The 21,401-nt window shown below is 45.8% G+C and overlaps 1 long non-coding RNA gene across 1 annotated transcript; it reads right to left on the bottom strand.

The window, feature by feature from the left end:
• Positions 1-13,115: 13,115 nt before the first annotated feature.
• Positions 13,116-21,187, bottom strand: LOC126530129 (uncharacterized). Its single transcript, XR_007599361.2, has 4 exons — positions 20,877-21,187; positions 19,618-19,671; positions 17,842-18,032; positions 13,116-16,755 (listed from the first exon to the last, which is right to left on the bottom strand). It is a non-coding gene; the product is annotated as an uncharacterized lncRNA (long non-coding RNA).
• Between the last annotated feature and the right edge of the window lie 214 nt (positions 21,188-21,401).

The following is a 21,401-nucleotide window of genomic DNA, read 5'->3' as shown; positions in this document are numbered from 1 at the left end:
ATAATGTACACTCGTAGGCGGAGTCGTCACGGGCCTTCGGGGGAAGCGGCGATCGGGATAGCGCGTCAGCATCAGAGTGCTTTCGCCCGGAACGGTAAACCACGCGGATGTCATATTCTTGGATTCGCAATGCCCAGCGGGCAAGGCGGCCGGATGGATCTTTGAGCGTTGACAGCCAACATAGTGCGTGGTGGTCGGTCACTACGTCAAACGATCGGCAGTATAAATATGGACGAAACTTGCCAAGCGCCAACACAATGGCCAAACACTCCTTTTCTATAACGCTGTAATTGGTTTCCGCCTTGGTTAACGTGCGACTCGCGTACGCGACGACGTATTCTGTGTGGCCAGGTTGACGCTGTGCCAACACAGCGCCAAGGCCTACACCGCTTGCATCGGTATGGATTTCGGTTGGCGCTTGAGGGTCAAAATGGCGAAGAATGGGTGGCGTCGTGAGAAGACGGCGCAAGGTTGCGAAGGCGTCATCACACTCTGGAGACCATGATGAGAGATCTCTAGCGCCACCAAGCATATGCGTGAGAGGCGATATAATTGACGCAAAGTTTCGAACGAATCGTCGGAAGTAGGAGCAGAGGCCGATAAAACTGCGTAGCTCTTTCATAGTGGTAGGTTTTGGGAACGCAGTAACAGCACGTAGCTTCTCGGGATCCGGGCGAATGCCCTCTTTTGACACGACATGGCCTAAAATTGTGAGCTGACGAACAGCAAATCTACACTTCGTCAGGTTAAGTTGCAACCCGGCGTTGGTCAAGCAAGTGAGTACGTGCTGGAGACGGAGCAGATGCGTTGCGAAATCAGGGGCGAACACCACATTATCGTCAAGATAGCAAAGACAGATTTTCCATTTGAGGCCACGTAGAACATTATCCATCATCCTTTCGAACGTAGTAGGAGCGTTGCAAAGTCCAAAAGGCATGACGGTGAATTCATACAAGCCGTCTGGTGTAACAAAGGCAGTTTTCGGGCGATCGGCCTCTGCCATCGGAACCTGCCAGTAGCCTGACCACAAATCCAGCGAAGAAAAGAACTCGGCTCCCTGTAAACAGTCCAGAGCATCATCGATGCGTGGTAATGGGTAGACGTCCTTCAGCGTGACCTTGTTCAAGCGTCGAAAATCAACACAGAAGCGGATGGAACCGTCTTTTTTGGGACGAGGACCACGGGAGAGACCCATGGGCTTTGGGAAGGTTGAGTGACGCCTCGACGGAGCATGTCATCGACCTGGTCTGCAATGACGCGACGTTCCGTAGCAGACACGCGATATGGTCTTTGTCGCAGCGGTGAGTGAGAGCCAGTGTCGATGTAATACTCCACCGTCGATGCGCGGCCAAGAGATGGTTGCGCAACGTCGAAAGAACGGCGGAAGTGCTGAAGGATTGCGACAAGTTGAGATCGCTGCGAAGGCGTCAGATCTTCGGCGATGAATGGGCTGAACACACCAGTGCATGTTGAGTCAGGTACGGAGAGGGCACTCAGTTCATGGACGGCAGTAGCAGCCGCTTCGTCGAGGACGGAGACAATTCGTGTTGAATCGACCGACTCGACGTAACCAAGGCATTCGCGACGGAGCAGTGATAGCGGCGATGAAAGATGATTGTAAATGGGCATCGTGCTGACACCGGCGGCAAAATCAAGAGCTGCAAAGGGAAAAGGAAGCGCTTTTCGGGTAACAAAGTGATGAGAGGGCATGAAGAAGGCCGTCCCGTCGGATATGATACTACAAAAGACTGGTACGAATGCTGAAGAGCGCGGAGGAATACAGGTGTCTTCTTTCACGACAATTTTAGCGGCAGGATGAGCATCGACGGAGGCCAGGTCACCAAGTTGGAAAAGTTCAATCTCAGCCCGAGTGCAATTGATGATGGCGTTGTGGCGTGAGGGAAAATCCCATCCTAGAATAACGGCGTGGGAGCACGATGAAAGAACTATGAATTCAATCGTGTACAAAACGTCCTGTATGGTCACAGGGGCAGTACAAGCAGCGGTAGGGCGAATGGATTGAGCACTTGCCGTTCGGAGCGACAATCCAGACAGAGACGTCGTCACTTTACAAAGCTAACGGCAAAATCTTGCATCCATAACTGAAATAGCGGCACCGGTATCGACGAGGGCGACTGTAGCGACATCTTCGATAAACACATCAATGACATTAGCAGGTAGAGGAGGAGGACTTCGGCATGTCGACACTTGCGCAGTTCTTGCCTCGGGAACTGCGTCGTGTAGTTTCCCTCTTCGTTAGAGACGGGCCGTCGACGCATAGGGGAAAGCGATCGGCGACGTGGGGACGGTGACCGGAGGTGTTCGAAGCGAGGACGGCGATCAGTCTGGGAGCGAGCTGGTGATGGGTCGAAGGATCCGTAAGGCGCAGGTGGATCAGGCGGCACATAGGGCGCGCGGCGATCGCCATCGAACGCCTGCGATCGGCGGCGGCAGAACCTTGCGACATGACCGGGATACCTACAGGCGAAGCATGTAGGGCAATTGTCCGGCGTGCGCCACGGGTTAGTGACGGCAGTGGTGGTCCAGGGGACGGGAGGGGGAGGGCGGTGCACAGGCTGCTGGAAGCGACGCACGGGCACAGTGCTAGGGGCCATTGCAGCAACCGTAGCATAAGTCAGTGGTGTAGTCACGACATCTTGCTGGTGAACAGCCGGCAGTGCTTCCGCGACCTCTTCATAGATCACGTTACGGAGATGAGACGGCAAAGTGCTGGCAGACTCCTCAGTAACGGACACCAGAGATAGCTGTCGTGCAACTTCTTCGCGGACGAAATTCTTGATTTGGGTTATCAGGGAGGCTTGTTCTGGGCCGGTGGTCAGGCTGCAGAGTGACGTCGCATTTGGTGTGGGATGTCGCCTTGTCAGAGCTCGCTGCTTACGCAACTCATCATAGCTCTGGCACAAGCTGATGACGTCGCCAAAAGTGCGTGGGTCCTTGGCCAGAAGCATCTGGAACGCGTCATCATCGATTCCCTTCATGACGTGCTTGATCTCTTCCGCTTCCGTCATGGCAGCGTTCACGCGCCTGTACAAATCTAGAACGTCTTCTATATAGCTAGTGAATGTCTCACCCGTGTCCTGTGCGCGTGTACGCAAACGCAGCTTGGCTCGGAGTTTCCTGACGGCGGGTCGATCAAATACTTCGGTAATCGAAGTCTTGAACACCGACCATGTTCGGATATCCCTCTCATGATTTCTGAACCAGAGACTGGCCACGCCCGCGAGATAGAATGATACGTAAGCCACTTTATCTGAGTCATTCCATTTGTTATGAACGCTCACCCGCTCGTAGGACGACAGCCACTCTTCAACGTCGTTGTCGTCGGTTCCGCTGAAGATGGGAGGCTCCCGTTGGCGAACGGTACCAGGGCAAGGGACGGGTGGCGGTGGAAGAGTCTGCTGGTCGGCGTCCGGCATGGCAGAGGGATAGCGTCCGAGAACGGAGTTCCAGGATGGTAGAGTGGAACGTTACCCAGCACGGCTCCACCACTTGTAAAGGAGATTTATTGGGGTTCGTAGCGACCGCCGGTTCTACGATGCACCGAGCAGTTGCCGAGCTCGAGCTCCTGCTGCGCGCTTGATGCTGCCGATGCTGCTGACCCAGTGCGCACGTTCGTTATCTTCCTTACAATATATATATATATATATATATTGTTACGTGTGGAAAGACACAGACGAAAGATGCTATTTACACGCTATTTACACTGGAGCCAGGCAGCCAGGCTGACACTCGCTGGTGCTGCCAAGGGCACCGACCAACTTCGTCGTTCTCGCGGCGGCTCGTCTCTTGAGCATCGCTCAATGATATCGTAATATTACCCCCCCGGCGGCAAAAGCACCGTCACGGAGCTGGTAAATATCCAAGGTGCATGGAGAGTTGTAGGGCTTGAGTCGGGCAACGTGGACTATGTCACTGGTTGTCACAGCGGAGGACGAAGTGGGCGTGGCTAGAACGATTTCATACGTGACATCGGTCACTTTGCGTATCACGCGATATGGGCCTGTGTAACAAGAAAGCAGTTTTTTCACAAAGCCGACTTTACGGGATGGTGACCAAAGCAATACGAGCGCGCCGGGCACAAAATGGACATCACGGTGACGGAGGTCGTAGCGTTGTTTCTGCTTGTCTTGAGACACGAGCACACGCAAGTTGGCGAGCATGGTCAGCATGGGCGATTGCATCACGGGCATCATCGCTAGTTGAAGCTGTGGCGGACGGAAGCACAGTCTCCAGTGGTAGCATCGGTTCGCGGCCATACAAGAGGTAAAAACGGGGAAAAGCCAGCAGTTTCGAGACGGGAGGAGTTGTATGCAAAGGTAATGTAAGGTAGAGCCAGGTCCCAGTCACGGTGGTCGTCTGAAACGTATTTGGATAGCATGTCTGTAAGGGTGCGGTTCAAACGCTCAGTGAGGGCGTTCGTTTGGGGGTGGTAGGAGGTGGTAAATTTATGCTGTATTGAGCAGGCACGCATGATGTCGTCAATGACTTTGGCCAAAAAGGTGCGGCCGTGGTCTGTAAGCAATTGACGCGGAGTACCATGAATCAGAATGATATCATGCAGGAGGAAGTCCGCAACATCAGTTGCGCAACTGGTCGGAAGAGCACGGGTTACGGCGTAGCGGATCGCGTAGTCCGCGCGACTGCAATCCACTTGTTTGCTGATGTGGATTCCGGAAATGGGCCGAGAAAGTCCAAGCCGACAGGATGGAAGGGTTTGGCAGGGATGTCGAGCGGCTGCAGGTAACCAGCGGGGAGCTGGGAAGGCTTGTTGCGTCGTTGGCAAAGTTCACAAGCGGCGACGTAATGTCGCACGGAACGGGCAAGGCCCGGCCAGAAAAAACGGCGACGTACATGGTCATAGGTTCGAGATACGCCGAGGTGTCCTGCCGTTGGTGCGTCGTGAAGCTCTTCTAGAGCGGTGGAACGGAGGTGTTTAGGTATTACAAGCAGGAACTCAGAGCCGTCCGGATGAAGGTTGCGACGGTACAGAGTACCGTCGCGGAGGACGAAGAGGCGTAGAGCAGCATCGGCCGGAGAGTGTTCAAAACGGTCGATGAGTGCTCTGATGTAGGCGTCATGGCGTTGCTCGTCGGCGAAATGAAGCAGCTGCGATACAGAGAATACGCAAGAAGCATTGGCAGTATTGGAGGCGTCAGAGTCGTCAACAGGGTAACGAGACAAACTGTCAGCGTCTTGGTGCAGGCGGCCAGACTTGTACACCACGGAATATGAATATTCCTGTAGCCTCAAAGCCCATCGACCAAGCCGGCCTGTAGGATCTTTTAGCGATGAGAGCCAGCAGAGAGCACGACGGCCAGTGACTACGGAAAAAGGGCGACCGTAAAGGTAAGGACGGAACTTCGCAACCGCCCAGACAACAGCAAGGCATTCGCGTTCCGTAATGGAATAGTTGCGCTCCGATGGTGCTAGGAGGCGGCTCGCATAAGCAATAACGCGATCCTTGCTACGCTGACGCTGGGCTATGACGGCACCTACGCCATGACCGCTGGCATCTGTACGTAATTCTGTAGGGGCGACAGGGTCGAAGTGGGCGAGAATGGGTGGTGAGATTAGAAGAGTGACGAGACGAGAGAAGGCGGCGGGTTCTGCAGTACCCCACGAGAATTGTACGCCTTTCTTCAAAAGATTAGTTAGGGGCCTAGCATTTGTCGCAAAACCTCGAACAAAACGACGAAAGTACGAGCACAATCCTACAAAACTTCAAACGTCTGCGGCTGTCTTCGGAACCGGAAACTCGGACAGCGCGAATTTTGTCGGGATCAGGCTGTACTCCGGAAGCGTCAACGAGATGGCCCAGAAGAGTAATTTGTCGGTGGCCAAAACGACATTTGGACGAGTTAAGTTGCAGCTTCGCCTTTCGAAATACATCAAGTATAGTTGTTAGACGCTCAAGGTGAGTGTCGAACGTTGCCGAGAAGACGATGACGTCGTCGAGGTAGCAGAGGCATGTGGACCATTTGAAACCTTGGAGCAAGGAGTCCATCATACGCTCAAGGGTGGCAGGGGCATTGCATAAGCCAAGCGGCATTACTTTAAATTGGTATAGGCCATCAGGTGTGATGAACCCAGTTTTTTCTATGTCCATATCGTCAACAGCAATCTGCAAATATCCCGAACGAAGATCGATAGACGAGAAATAGCTGGAACCGTGCAGGCAATCAAGGGCGTCGTCTATACGTGGGAGCCGGTAGACGTCCTTCTTTGTAATGCTGTTCAGATGACCGTAGTCTACACAGAAGCACCACGTGCCCTCCACATGCCGATGATAGGCACAGTACCGCCATCCGCAACGCGGACGACGCGTGCCGACGCTGAGGTGAGGAGCTTGTTCAGTCGTCGTCGGAAAGCAACTCATGATAGAAAGATGTGCTCCTGTATCGATGAGTGCCGTGACAGAATAGCCGTCAACGTCAACGTCAAAAAGGTTTCGGTTAGTAGGTAACGTGAGCAGAGGATTTGAGGGCAGGGTCGACAACGCAGCTTCACCTCTAGAAGCTGCAGTGCCTAGTTTTCCGGCTGGGTCCGGGAGGCGATAGGCAGCGAAGAGAAGTGGCGGGGTTGGGGCGAACGAGACCGGTGGCGTCGAGGTGAGGGCGAGCGGCTGTAGCGAAGGTTCGGAGCAGGGGCATCAGCGGTAGTGGGTTCAGGGCGGGTGGCATAGGGTACAGAAGGTCCAAAGGTGCGGGAACAAGTGGCGGCGTAAGCCCGAGGAGGTGGTGGCCATCGGTTTCGGCAGTGACGGGCGACGTGGCCGATGCGACAGCAGTGGAAGCAGATCGGCCTGTCATCAGCGGTACGCCATTCGGACGGGTTGCGGCGAGATGTGGCAGAAAAGGACTGCCGGGGACGAGCAGGGCCGCTAGATAACTGGGGAACGCTGGGTCGAGACGTGGAACACACGGTGTTCAGACCCATGTTTTCAAATTCCTGTCTGACGACAGCCTGAATCATCGCAATGGTGGTTGCTGGCGGATCGGGAGGCGCTGTGGAGAAGGCTGGCGAACAGACGGCCTCGAGTTCGTGGCGAACAATACGGGTGACGTCGTCGCAGGTGGTGGTCTGACGCGGTCCACCCTCACAAGTCCACATAGCAGCAGTGTTGGGTAGCTGCGCAATGTGGTGGGAGATACGGCGGCTCTTAGCCTGTTCAAGGCGACGGCATTCTTTTATAATGGCGTCGATAGTCGAGACGTTGCCGAAAACAAGCAGATTGAAAGCGTCGTCGGCGATGCCTTTTAGCACATGTGCCACTTTATCTGGTTCGACATATTATCGTCAGCTTTACGGCACAGAGCCAAAACGTCGAGGATGTAGGAAACGTACGGTATGCCGACCACTTCGGAGTTCCGTGGTGAGGACAGGGATCGCTGACCTCCTCCAGAAATGTTACGTGTGGAAAGACACAGACGAAAGACGCTATTTACACGCTATTTACATCGGAGCCAGGCAGCCAGGCTGACACTCGCTCGTGCCAAGGGCACCGACCAACTTCGTCGTTCTCGCTGTTGCTCGTCTCTTGAGCATCGCTCAATGATATCGTAATAATATATCTGTATATATATATATATATATATATATATATATATATATATATATATATATATATATATATATATATATGGTTGTATACGATGAATAAACGGTTTTTTACATCAGGACGGCTGGAGCCTGACTTCCACTTTCGCTCAATACCCAATACCACACCGGGGTATTCGCGAAACGAGTGAATACCCCGTCGGGTATTCACTCGTATTCACTCTCCTTGCCATTCTTCGCTTGCAGTTCTCATACGGGGCGGAGGGACGGGACAGGGAAAAGACGACGTGAGAAGAAAACGAAACTCTACTATTATAGACACGACAGCGGTTGTGGGTAAACTGAAGACACGGTACTGTACGTTTGTGCTATTTCTAAACAATAAACATCATGCAAATTTATCAAGTGGACAACTGACACAGGGCGTGCAGACCCAAAGCCGCAATTCATTACTGTAGGCTATAGGTGGTACCACTGAAGTGGTCACACGTGAAATCAACACTTATGTGCCCGCCGTGGTAGCTTGACGGCTGTGGCATTGCTCGAGGTCCCGGGTTCGATCGCCGCCGCGGCAGCCTGATTTCGACGGGAGCTAAATGCAAAAACAGTCCTGCACTTTGATATGGAAGTATGCCGCTACGGCGTGCCTCATAATTCTATTGTGTTTTGTCACGCAGAGTACCATAATTCTGCCAACGCATCTGCCTCGATGCGATGTGCCATGTGAAGCAATGAGAAAGCTCAACCCTTCCAGAGGCTACAAATAATGGAGCGCAACCACGCCTCAAGCAAACACAGCTCGCTCTATGTTGCGTACTACATAGACAATGAGCAGTAGTGCAGGCAAGGTAACATTTGCCATCAACTCGGTACTCTTGTGTTGCACTATGCGCTGAAGAATGAATGAATGAATGAATGTGTATTGTTTAGTGGCGCAAGGGCCAGGTATGGCCAAAGAGCGCCATGACTGATAATGTTGTGTTAAGCGCTGATTTGTGAGTTGCGATGGTGGGATGTAACATGGCTGTAAAGTGGCCTAAAATCAAACCTTATCATAGAAGCGGAAAATGATATATAGTATAAAATTATGATAGTTATACATATAGTCTATGGATATAGTACGCGTCATAAGTGATCATGAAGCTAAAATGCAAGAATATGGAATAAGCACCTATGCCTCCGGGAGGCCTTTGAGCCCAAAGGCTGGGAGGCAGGTGCTTTCTTTAATGCAGTTACCGCAGCAGAAACCTCAGTTAAGAGGCCGTGCTACGGATTTCCTGGTGATATGACATGAAAACTGCGTACATCTTTTAAAAATTTGAACAACGATTGATATTTAAAGAAAGGTTCTATACCTATGAACATTTGAGGATGGAGTGGAATTCGCTGCCGATGTGGTAGCGGAAAATGGTTTTTCCTATTTGTGTCTAATTCCCTGCATTCCATCAGGATGTGAAGCACGGTTAGTGGCCCACCACATTTATCACACGTGGGTGGATCGCCGCCGGACAAGAGGTATGCGTGTGTGCTGTATGTGTGTCCTATCCTGAGTCTGCAAAGTGTTATTTCTGTATGGCGGTTCTTTGATACTGGCGGCCAGTTGCCAAGATAAGGCTTGATAACATGTAATTTATTTGCTGTTTCTTTATCCCATAAGCGCTGCCAGAAATCTCTTAGCTTTTTTCTTATTGAGGGCTTGACGTCCAATACAGGGATATTCGTGGAAGTGTCTGCAGCGTTCGCGTGGACGGATGTGGCTAGCTGGTCAGCTAACACGTTTCCCTCAATCTCTCGGTGCCCCGGCACCCAGCATATGACGATATGCTGCTTAGACTCATAGGTGTTTAGCAATGCTGAGTAAAGAGAAATAATTACAGGGTTTTGACGTTTCTTGACAGTTTTCAAAGCATTTACCACGCTCAAAGAGTCTGTGTATATAACTGCCTTTGGGATATTAAATTCTTTAATGTGTTTAACAGCGGCCAATATCGCGTAGGCCTCTGCTGTGAAAATACTTGTGTTGGGGTGCAGAACACCAGCATCCGAAAAGGATGGACCGACCGCTGCGTAAGATACGCCAGAATTACACTTCGATGCGTCTGTAAAGAATTCAGGAGAAGAGTATTTGTGTTGTAATTCGAGGAAATACATTCGTATATGCGCGACAGGTGCGCGCTTTGTAACAGCTACGAAAGATATATCACAGTCTATTGGTTGCGACTGCCACGGCGGGGGCCGTATAGCTGGGGACATAAGGTGGTATTCAAGCAGTGGAACCCTTGTTTCTTCAGCCATGTCTCTGACACGCAGTGAGAAAGGCTTTGCCACTGTGGGCCGGTTGCGAAAAAGTTGACAACTGGACAAATCGTTTATGGTGGAAAACGCGGGCTGCTGACTGTTTGCGTTCACTCTCAGAAAATACATGAAAGACGAATATGCTCTCTGCAGATGAAGTGACCACTCATCCGATTCAACATAAAGGCTTTCCACTGGGCTTGTTCCAAAGGCGCCTGTGGACAAGCGAATGCCTAAGTGGTGGACAGGGTCTCGCATCTTCAGAGCAGTTGGAGTAGCCGACTGGTAAACTATGGCTCCATAGTCTAGTCGTGTGCGTATGAGGCTTTTATACAAGTTCATGAGACATTTTCTATCACTGCCCCAGGTTGTGCGTGAGAGCACCTTTAAGATATTCATTGTTTGCATGCACTTGTTTTTAAGATATTTTATGTGCTGTACAAAGGCTAGTTTCGCGTCTAAAATTATGCCTAAGAATTTATGTTCCCTGTTTAGGGCAGACGCTCACCATGCAACACAATTTCAGGACCGGGGTGCAGGTCTCTTTTTCTAGAGAAAATGACACAGCTGCTTTTTTGTGGGTTCAGTCTGAACCCGTTCTCATCAGCCCATTTGGAGACCCTGTTAAGACCAAGCTGGACCTGTGGCTCACAGACTGCAAGAGAACTTGATTGAAAACCTATCTGCAGATCGTCAACATAAGTTGAATAGAAGATGTTATGTGGTATGTGTAGACGAAGAGAATTCATTTTTACTATAAAGAGCGTGCAGCTGAGCACCCCACCTTGCGGCACTCCAGTTTCCTGTACAAATTTTTGTGACAGAACATTGCCCACTCGAACACGGAATGTCCGATTCGACAGATAACTTTCGATAACATTGAACATATTTCCGTGTATACCTAACTGTGACAGGTCTCTCAATATCCCAAACCGCCACGTTGTATCATAGGCTTTCTCCATATCTAAGAATACTGATAAGAAAAACTGCTTATGGACAAAAGCTTCACGGATACGTGCCTCGATACGTATTACATGGTCAGTGGTGGATCGACCCTCCCGAAACCCGCACTGGTATGGGTCCAGCAATTTGTTTGATTCTAGGATGTGTAGTAGGCGACAGTTAACCATTTTTTTCGAATACTTTGCAGAGGCAACTTGTTAATGCTATAGGTCTGTAACTTGATACAGAGGAAGGATCCTTTCCGTGCTTCAGTATTGGAATTATAATAGCCTCCTTCCAAGCAGAGGGGATCTCGCCGGAATACCATATAGCGTTGTAAAAGGAAAGGAGGGTTTTCTGTGTTTCGGATGGTAGTTGTTTTAACATCTCATATATTACGTGGTCTGAACCTCGGGCGGATGTATTACAGCAGTTCAGTGCTGCCTGCAGTTCTGCTATGCAGAATGGTTCATTGTACGGCACACTTTTTGCACATTTCCTTTCTAGCTTTTGCTTCTCTATTCGTGTTTTGTACTTCAGGAATGTTTCGGTGTAGTGTGAGGAGCTGGATACGTGTTCAAAGTGTGTGCCAAGAAAGTTGGCTTGATCTTCCAGGCTTTCTCCGTGGCTATTTACTAAAGGCAGGGAATACGTTTGTTGTCCATTAACTTTTTTCACTCTATTCCATACTTTTCTCTCATCTGTGTACGAGTTGATGCTTGATATAAACTTCGCCCAACTTTCTCGTCTTGCTTGTCGGCGCGTTCTCCTTGCCAGGGATTTGACATGTTTAAAGTTTTCCAGGTTTTCAGCTGTTGAAGAATCGAGAAATATCGCCCACGCTTTGTTCTGGTTCCTCCGTGCTTGCCTGCATGCATCGTTCCACCAGGGAACACGCCGTTTGGAACCTATGCCGCTCGCTTGAGTAATACATTTACACGCGGCATCAAGTATAAAAGCTGTAAAATATGCAACAGCGTCATCTATGGTTATACCGGACATCTCAGACCAGGTCATGTGTGTAAGAGTTCGGTACTGTTCCCAATCGGCTGAGTCAACCTTCCACCGAGGGACCTGCGGGGGAAGTTGATATTGTTTCGGCGTAATTACACACTAAGAAAAAAAGGAGTACCTCTTACTCTTTTCGGAGAGTCTGGACTCGCCACGTATACGACACACTTTGTGGGAGACACCCGAACTCTCTTTCGGAAGAGAGTCCCGAGACTATCTGTGCTCGATACAAGGTGGTTACGTGACTCCAAACCCAATAGTCATGCACACTCTCTTGTAGTAGTCTCCTAACCCTCTCAAAAGGGTTACACGACTAGTGCTGAGGGAGTCCGTTAACTATTCTGCATGAGTCAGACGACTCAAGATAAAGGGTCACATGACCACTGCTGAAGGATTAGGGTAACTATTCTTGATGAGTCTGATGACTCCAGCAGTGTGTGTCAAGTTACCCTTAGTGCGTGGTGCAGGACTCTTGCAGATAGAGTAAAATAACTAATCCATGTAAGTCGTTTGACTCTCGGATGGCAGTGTCGAGCCGCTTTTAAAAATGTGTCGCCAACTTTTGCTGTAAGTACACACGACTACGGCTAGTTCTCAAGATGACTACTGTAAAAAGACAACATATAATAAAGAACCCATAGCAAACTTGCCAAAAAGGACATGGCAGGTTAGCAACAAAACGTTAACATTTCATCACCCTTTGTCGTCTTCTGGAAAATTCAAATGCATTAGTCAGCACAGAATCACCATGAAAGCAAGACAGTTCTCATTACTATTAAACTGGAATCAATAGCCAACCATGCAAAACAGTCTTAAACATCCAATATGTAGCCTGCAGGTGCATATGCATGACACTGCAATGCAACTCAGAACCATAATGAGACCTCAAAATATTATGTAACTCATGTAGAAGTCCAATTCCGCACTGCTTAAGTCTCTAATGTCAAAACATTTATCAGTTAAACCTATTTCACTGTTCTTTGAGACGTGTTCTTATTTAGAACTTACGACTTAACATTTTAAGCAAGTAAGCTACACATAACAAATAAAAAAGGCTGCACTATGTACAAAGGAGACCCAGATAATCAAGTGCAATAAAAACAATATTCCAACTTAGATTACATAATCTATGCGTTATACTATGCTTGCTGAAAACAACTGGTTGGCAATTGATAATCCAATCTAACAGTAAAAACAGCTGTCTTACCTTACGGTACTCTTGTTTGCACTTTTCCCCCACAACTTGTGCGCGTTAGCGTCAGTTGAAAATTGATCTGAAAAATACCACATTAAAAAGTTGTGCATCAATTTTATTCTGTCATACAACATGCAACAGTGCATAAAAGCTTCACAACAGATAATATTACAAAAATAAGTACAGCAACATTTATACTAATTGTTTATTTATGTTGACAAACATACTTTTCCAAGACGAAGCATGATAGATGACAGACAATTTCACAGATTGCAAAAACCACTAATACAAAACTTGCCATAATGCAAACACGCTGACAAAATATGTAGCACAGGTAGCTGTATTTTCTTACGGCAAAGATAGCACATGAATAATGCGGACAAGGGAGGAAGCAGAACACATAAACAAACTATAGCCAGCTGCATGCACGCAGCTGTAACAATACACATGGCGCACCCAGATCCAAAAGAAATAAAGAGGAAGATGTGAGGAAGGCTTTTTTTACTCATCACAAGTTATCCTGTAAGAGCATATGCACTGGCTGTAATCTACCCTCAGCACATACGTAAATAAGTTACATTAGGTGCCACATTTACAAATCCCTCATATGATGTTCTTGTGATTGTCCTTATTCCGATTTTTAACTTGGAAAGCATGACTGAGTTACGTAAAGCCTCCCAACGGCTTGGCACATATACAGAAAGAAGTGTTTCTATAAACACTGGAGGTCACGGAAGGATGACTGACACATACCACTTTTAATTCTTTTGTCTTTGTTTTTATGATTATCTACCACAGTAGTCTTTTGTAGAGTGAAACACATCCAGATAATACACTGTAGGCAACAAAGTGTGAATACCTCTTCTTGATTTCTACCTTTCTCTGGTGTCCCGCTAAGGTAAGATTGGTGCAAAAAATTGTCTTCCCAATGTATGCGTTCCCACAAAATAAAACAGGAGCAGATGATAAGCCACATTAATGGTGTGCGAAATAAAACATCTGTTCTTAACTTACCACTGCCATTCCAATCTAGTGCGATTTTCTGCTTTGTTGTGTACTCTAGCACAGGTGCTACGCAGTTCACTTGGTGCCCAAAGCAACTCTCACACCATAGCAGGATGTCAATTTTTGGTTTTCAAATTCTAAGCGAAACTCTGGTGATGGGGGACAACTGCAAACTTATAGTTTTGCTTTGTATCTTCATTATGTTGTAGAGCAGGGTGGAAAGCAAGAACAGATATTCATAATTTGGGTTCCCACTGTGCATTGCATGGATATATTTCAATGAATGATAAAACTATTTGGTAGATAAACATGAAAGATAAGAGAATTAAGCTCGAAGTCTACCATATTAGTAACTGGGAATATTATGTGTAATTGAAATTTTGCGATTCCCAGTGAAGAAACAGTTTTGACAATATGTGCCAAGGCAACTAAGTCACTCATGCTCACAAAGGAAACAAAATAAAAACAAGCAAGATTACAAGAAGTTCGAACTTGCAACCTGAGGTGAGACACCTCACATGACTGATTTATGTATTTACCGAGCATAAGTTACATCTGGCGCATAATCTGCTTTTACAAGATGACAAACAATAAGTTACTCTTGCTTTCTCTCTGGGGCATTTGGATCTTCTGAACACCTGCACATTGTGTGGCACAGCTGCGTGGATGTAGCTGGGCACAGGTGTTATTCAGCATCAATCTGTTTTTATGGTCCTGTACTATTATTGTTGTAATATATAATTAGCAAATAGCCAAACTATTGGGTTGATCAGCTCCATTTTAAACAAAACATACTGACAGATTTCCCTGTTTATCGCTAACAAAGAGATGGGTACATCATTTCAGATTCCAAGAAACAGCTGTGGAACAGAACAAATGCTGAAGACAGAAAATCTACAGACCATTACCTTTTTTATTAAATGCCATGTACTAGCCCTTTCTGCAATTAATACCATTATTACCAAAAATTGTAGCCTGAAAAAATAACTGGGAAATATTAACAAGAAAGTGCGCATAAAAATATTTTGCCACTATGTCGGACATAACTAAAAAACACCAGCTATACAAAAACCAATGACAATTCAAATCTACATAAAACTCCCTATGAATGGCAGTATATTCAAACCTCTAGTACAAATAATTAAAAAAAGTTGTTTCGAGAAGCATTTCCCTTAATAAGTGGGTGTTAGTGTTTCCACAAAAGGGTTAGAAAATGCCTTCAGGCATACCATAGGGAGTTTTATAAATAGCACATGCACGCATCTGCCTAAAAAGCCCCACGCCCTGCTTGTATTCCTTAGTCATTTTTCTGCATTCTGTTGTGTCATCGTTTGGATCCCTTAACACTGAGTGCGCAAAGCCAAAAAACAGCCTATTAATACACTGAATTTTTAGCCTGTAAAGGGGTTGTGTGGCAATGGGGGCAGCCAACTCAAGTGTGAGAACAAACAAATATTTGTTCTCGCGTTAGTGAAACCAGTCAAAATATAATCTCACAAATTTGGAAATGAATGCACAAAGAACCTTGCTGATTGTCACATTATTGTCCCGAACAAGATCTTTTGGTGTTTACAATTCCTAGTTTAATTCACTTTCCTCTAGTAAATGGGCTCTGACCTAGAATACTCAGTGTAGGAGACTAACCCAGACCTGGAAGCCAATGTTTAAATCTGAAATAAAGACATTCATCCCCCAACCACATGGCACTGCTTCGTCATCAGAAGCATGCATCCATGGACATATAGTCCGTAAAATTATTTATACATGATCTGTAGCGTTAATCTTGCATTAACAAATTCTGAAAATTAGGAAATACATCTGCTATTTAAAGCACTGCTGTAAACCTGTGTGTTTGAGAAATGCAATATTCAAAAGGTGTAATACAACCAATGAGTGCATGAAACCTATGCTGTCTTTGACATTCGTCAGTGTGGCAAATAAGCACTGAGAAATGCCAAGGGTATCATAGCTTTTATGTCTCAAACCTTGTATGTGAGTACCACTGGTATCTTTGCAGCGAAAAAAAGTCACATTATTACCAGACTTATGAGTGAAACCCATGTTTCTCTAGTTTAATATTTTCTTTCTTGTGCTCTTATATTCTTGAGTTTTTCCAAAATGATGGGTGCTTGAAATAAGTACTCTATATTGCTCTTAAATTTATCCTGCACCAGAGCCCGTGTTATGTCAAATTTCCTGAACACATTGCAGCGCTGTAGGTTATCAAAGGACGGAAAAATACCGTAAGTTTGCATTTTAGCCTTCTGTACAACAAGAATTAAGAACCTATCAATTACATCAACAAGTACAAAAGAACTATGAGAAACGGGGCATAAAGACAGGTATACATTGTAATAGCAGGAGTTGATGGTCAGAACTCTTGGAGAAAGGAACTATTAAAAACTAGGTACTAAAGAAACATATGAATTATAATAATAGAAATATTTGCAAAGAATTTGAAGAGACAAATAGAATGTCTGTTCAAATCACTCCACCCCAACATTCATCCATGGTTCGATAAGTGATCGATAAGATAAGAAACAGCTGGTGATGCTGTTTGGATAGATGGAACACGTAGAGGGGTCACCAAGTGTTGCGCGATGGTTGCACAGCAGGTTTCCTTGATCTCCGGACTCACTCAACAGTGATGCGTTGAGCCTGGTTATACGTGGTTCGCAAGAGGCCTGGCCCGAGTATGTGGCATGGCTTGGGTAAAATTTCAAGGCAACCTGAAAAACACAGATCCAAATATATAAGCACCAAAATATTCTGCACCATAGGGCAAATCTGAAGTTTACCATCTGCACATAGCAGATGATGAAAACAGACACAAGTCACCAGACTCAAGGTATATAAATGTGCAAAAGTGTAAATGAATGTGAAAAGCTGCTTGTAGGATGAAATCCTTCATTTTGTCTTTTCTAGATCAATTATAGTATCTTAACATAAAATCAAGTGTACACGACCCTCCCTATTTGTGTCAGTAGGCTATTCCATGCCAGCTGTTCCAACCTGGCATATGGCCACTTGGAATTTCCTTTTGAAAACTGGGGGCCCTTCAATATAGAACAAATCTCAATTTCACACAATACTTAAAGCAAAAAAAAATTTACTGGAGTAAACACTATGTCACATTTTGTGTAACGCACCAATATGCATCATAAAATGGCATAGCCAAAAAAATTGGTTCCTTCGTTAAGAAGGCCAAATTTTTAATGACAATGAAGAGAGGCCTTACACCAAAAACTTAACTGCTTATTAGCCACTGCTCACTTTATTATGGCCGATTAAAAATGGACCAAATGGCTTATTAACTTTATTTTCACAAAAGTGACCTAGAGCAAAAGCAGTAAATTTATGTAATCCATGTGTTTAGGACTTGTGCTGTGAGCAAGAACTGGTTTCAGAACGATAAAATATGCAGCAGAGCAGAGAGAGGAGGATGAACTTGGAAAAAAAGTCAGTTTTGGTGTACGTTTATCGGCCTACTTACCATTGAGGCAGCCCTAGTAAATTTATGCCAAATACCGTGTATGAGAGTACACTGTATTGTTTTTAAATTGGTAAAGCTTTATCAAAGTAGTTTTTGTGTTACGCAAGAAAACAATTTTACATTGGTCTCTTATAGTTTCAAAATTTGCATCGCGTTTCGTCTAATACACACAGCCTCTTGGAAGCTAAGACAAAATGCATAGACTTGAGCATCCCTGCACAGACAGAAGGGAGTCTAAACTGCTTCGAAGTTACTTCTTTCATTGCTGAGTGGCTACAAGCCACTTCACTCAAGAAGACGCCGCTTAATTACAGGTATTTACCTGAATATTTCTGTCTGCTGTCAGCCTGCTTGGCATCATCACTAAGGCTGCCAACTCCCTAGTGGACGTGGTCGGGACATGGTGGTGGCAGGATGCAGTGGCAGAAGCCGCCAAAGGCTTTTAACTCCCTAGTGGACGTAGTCGGGACAGGGTGGTGGTAGGACGCAGGGGTAGGAGCCGCCAGAGTGTACCTGCAACAAATTTGCACAAATGTTCTTAGTTCTACCACGTCACGATTTACAATAAAAATTTAGCTGTCTGTGTAACATGCCTACCAATACAAATAAAGGCAAACAGTTAGGTCCTACTACACAACTAGAACCCCGCCAAAAAGGAAACGGTACTTAAAGGGACACTAACGTGAAACAATAAATCAATTTAGACTAATGAAGCATTGTTTGAGAACCCTGCAGGCAGTCATTTCAAAAAATAGTTTGATTATTAGATGAGAAAATGAAGGCCCAAGTATCAGTATTTGAATTTCGTGCCGAAACCCCAGCGCCGGTACGTCAGCGTGACGTCAGGGATTCTAAAGTATGTTTTCGCATTTGGGCTGTGTTGGCTGAATAAATGTTCCCGAAACTTCCCATGTTTGTTATTTGGTTCCTTTAGAACACAATGTAGTCAATCTGTACCGCTATATAATTAGTAGGCCCTAGAAGATGCCATCAAAATCCAAGACATCACAGCCCCCAGGTGCGGGAACTTAAGTAGGCGTCTACACCCGTATTTAGTTCCTGCGCTTTTCGTGGCTTGCCAAACGTCTTATCGTTGTAAGAGTGGTGTTTTTGGTGTTGTAGAATGGTAATTCACTGATGCAGAAGAAATTATTTTTCACTTTAGTGTCCCTTTAAGTTTATGAAAATCCAAACAATGAAAAAAAAATGTGCAACCGATTTGTGCATGGAAGCTCGGTTGAAACTTGAGCTCATACCATCAAGTGACCTGCTAGTCAACTGCAAGCCTGCCACCTTAAAATGTTATTGTAAATTTCTTTACATGCATTATGTAAGCTGCATTAATACAAGTACAAAATCTCTTAACATAAGTAAATCACCAAGCTAATTCAATTAACGAATTCCAGTGGTCATTAATGCAACAAAGTGCAAGCTCGGAATGAAGCTGGCCAAACTGGGTAGTGAAAAATAACAATGTGGTTCTCTACATCTTGTTTTTCTGGCTTTCACTCTAGCGTTGGAATATACAAGAATTTTGACATTCCTGATATTTCACCCTGCTAATCTCTATTCTATAATGCATAATACTTGAGCAAGAGCAATACTGCTTTCTTTTAACCGTAAATAGTGGTAGAACAAGAAAATTCACTGGACCCAACGTTTTGAGAAAAATCTCTTTGTCGAAACATTGGCTCCAGCGATGCTCCTTGTTCTACGGCTCTTCATCACGTCAAGTCTCTGTCTTCCTGTGTACCTCTGTACTTTCAATGTTATGTCAATTGTAATTGTAATAATTGTAATTGTAATAATTGTAATAGCAGATCATTAGTAAATGTAGCTGATGAGGAATTTGGGCTTGTTGGTAGATAACGACAGAGTAACTGCGCAACATAGAGATACGGACAAAGGAGGCTTGTGTGTGTTGTCTTCTCCAGCCATGTCTCCCCTTTGGGCGATTACTCTGTCTCAATGTAAAACAATTACCCTTTGCACAATAATACTAAAATGCATAAAGGCAGGAAAGTGGACACAAAAATTACAACAGATAGCATCATATGCTAATGAGAATTGCAAAAGTGCCTGCTACAATTTGTCTCACCCATAACGTGCTGGATAAGATGGCGACTTCTGGCTGTTGCCATTTCTTGAATACCTAAAATAAAATACATATCAGAATTATAAAAATACACAGGACAACAACAGTAGCCGAGGACATATCGCATTGTTTAGTACAAGAAGGTAAACTAATCTCTGATACACGGCAGACGAAATTTCCTTTATTAAGTTAGTAGAAAAATATACCACACTTCATTTCATTCAATACTGTCAGCATTTCTTGGTACAAGAAAAAAGGTATTTCTGCATGGAAGCAGCAAAATAATAAATGGCCTTCTACATTTACAAAATATGCTGCAGCGACTAAGCTAACTACAGCTGTATACACTTAAAATTGTTGTATGCACATTACAATAGCCAAGACAGGATAAACTTGGGTTCATATGCAGCTCACTGGAAGGTACAACTTTGCAATCAACTCATTTCTGCTTGGCAAATATACGCACTAACATAAAACTACAAATAAGAGGATCCTTTTTTTTCATAAAACGCCGGACTCAATATAAAAAACCCAGTAGCAATATTAAAATTTCACCACATAACACAGCCAGGTTTTGTAAGCCTAGTAGGATTTACTATATAAATGCTGCAGCAAGTTCATGCTTTTAAATATTTACAACTGTGAAAATAAAGATTACGTAAAAATAATACATTATATATATAGGCTTAAATTGTAAGTTAATGTGTTTTCTACTTACAGCCAAATGCACATAAAATTTGTTCAGTTTCAGCGCTTTTAAAGCGGTGTGTCTGTTCGCTTGAGCAGGCAGCCGCTTTACCGCTCTTAAAATATCTGTGCTCCCACATCGCCTGACACTGCCATACAGCGTTGTTGCGCTTTCATTATTTGCCGTAATATACCCAAAGCGCTAGTAAATCTTCAGAATACACAAGCTGTCTTTTCGACTACCTGTCTTCGCCAGCGAGAGTCACACTGGTGCGAGTATTGTATCTACACTTCAAGTTACGCAGTACTTGATATTCTACGGATTTTTCGATGCGACAGGCCACTCGTCACTAGAGTCGTTAAGAACGGTGTTTCTCCTGGCAGTACAGCTTTGCAATAATCTCAGATGCTCTCCTGAGGCTTCCGTCTGCCAGTAGTATTTTCGCATACATACGCGCACGCATGCCTAAGAAACGTCTGTGAACTGCCAAGAGAAACGTGGCGCGAAATGTAGCCATACCGGAAGGGCCGAGTACGCGCCGTTTGCAAACTCGGAACAAAGCTGATATCCTTACCTGAGACGTTAAGAGAAATATGGCACAGGTCACTCCCCGCTGGTAGTCGTTCGTATGCATCTGGTCGTCTCTGTCCTTTGCGATCTCCCATATCACAATGAAAGATGCAGTGCAAACCGCAGCACTTCGGGCGCTTGTGACGGTCCGGCGAGCTGCACTTGCTCGATGTCGGCAAAGACGAAATCGGCGACACGCTGCTGCTGGCGGCGGTCCCCCTCGTCGCAATCCCACAGCACGGACAGAAGCTCCCACCATAACTTGCCGCAACGCCTGGTTGCAGTCGCCCCTAACGCAGCGATTTCAGAACCACTCAACCGCAACGTACTCGCGCGTGATGCAGCGCAACTGTAAAATGGCGTCATGCTATTGACGGCTTCGGCTTTGGATCATTTTCTATCTGCACAACGGAGCAAAACAGTTGCGCTTGTTTCGGTTTTGTTTCCTCGCGTTGAGATAAATCTGTTTTGCTCACTGATAATTTTACGTCACTTAAGTAATGTTCATGAATGAAACAGCCATGAATTT

The sequence above is a fragment of the Dermacentor andersoni genome, chromosome 5 (genome assembly GCF_023375885.2).
Source record: "Dermacentor andersoni chromosome 5, qqDerAnde1_hic_scaffold, whole genome shotgun sequence".
NCBI lineage: Eukaryota > Metazoa > Arthropoda > Arachnida > Ixodida > Ixodidae > Dermacentor > Dermacentor andersoni.
Note: the sequence above shows the minus strand (reverse complement) of the source record. Positions and strands in the feature narration are given on the sequence as shown.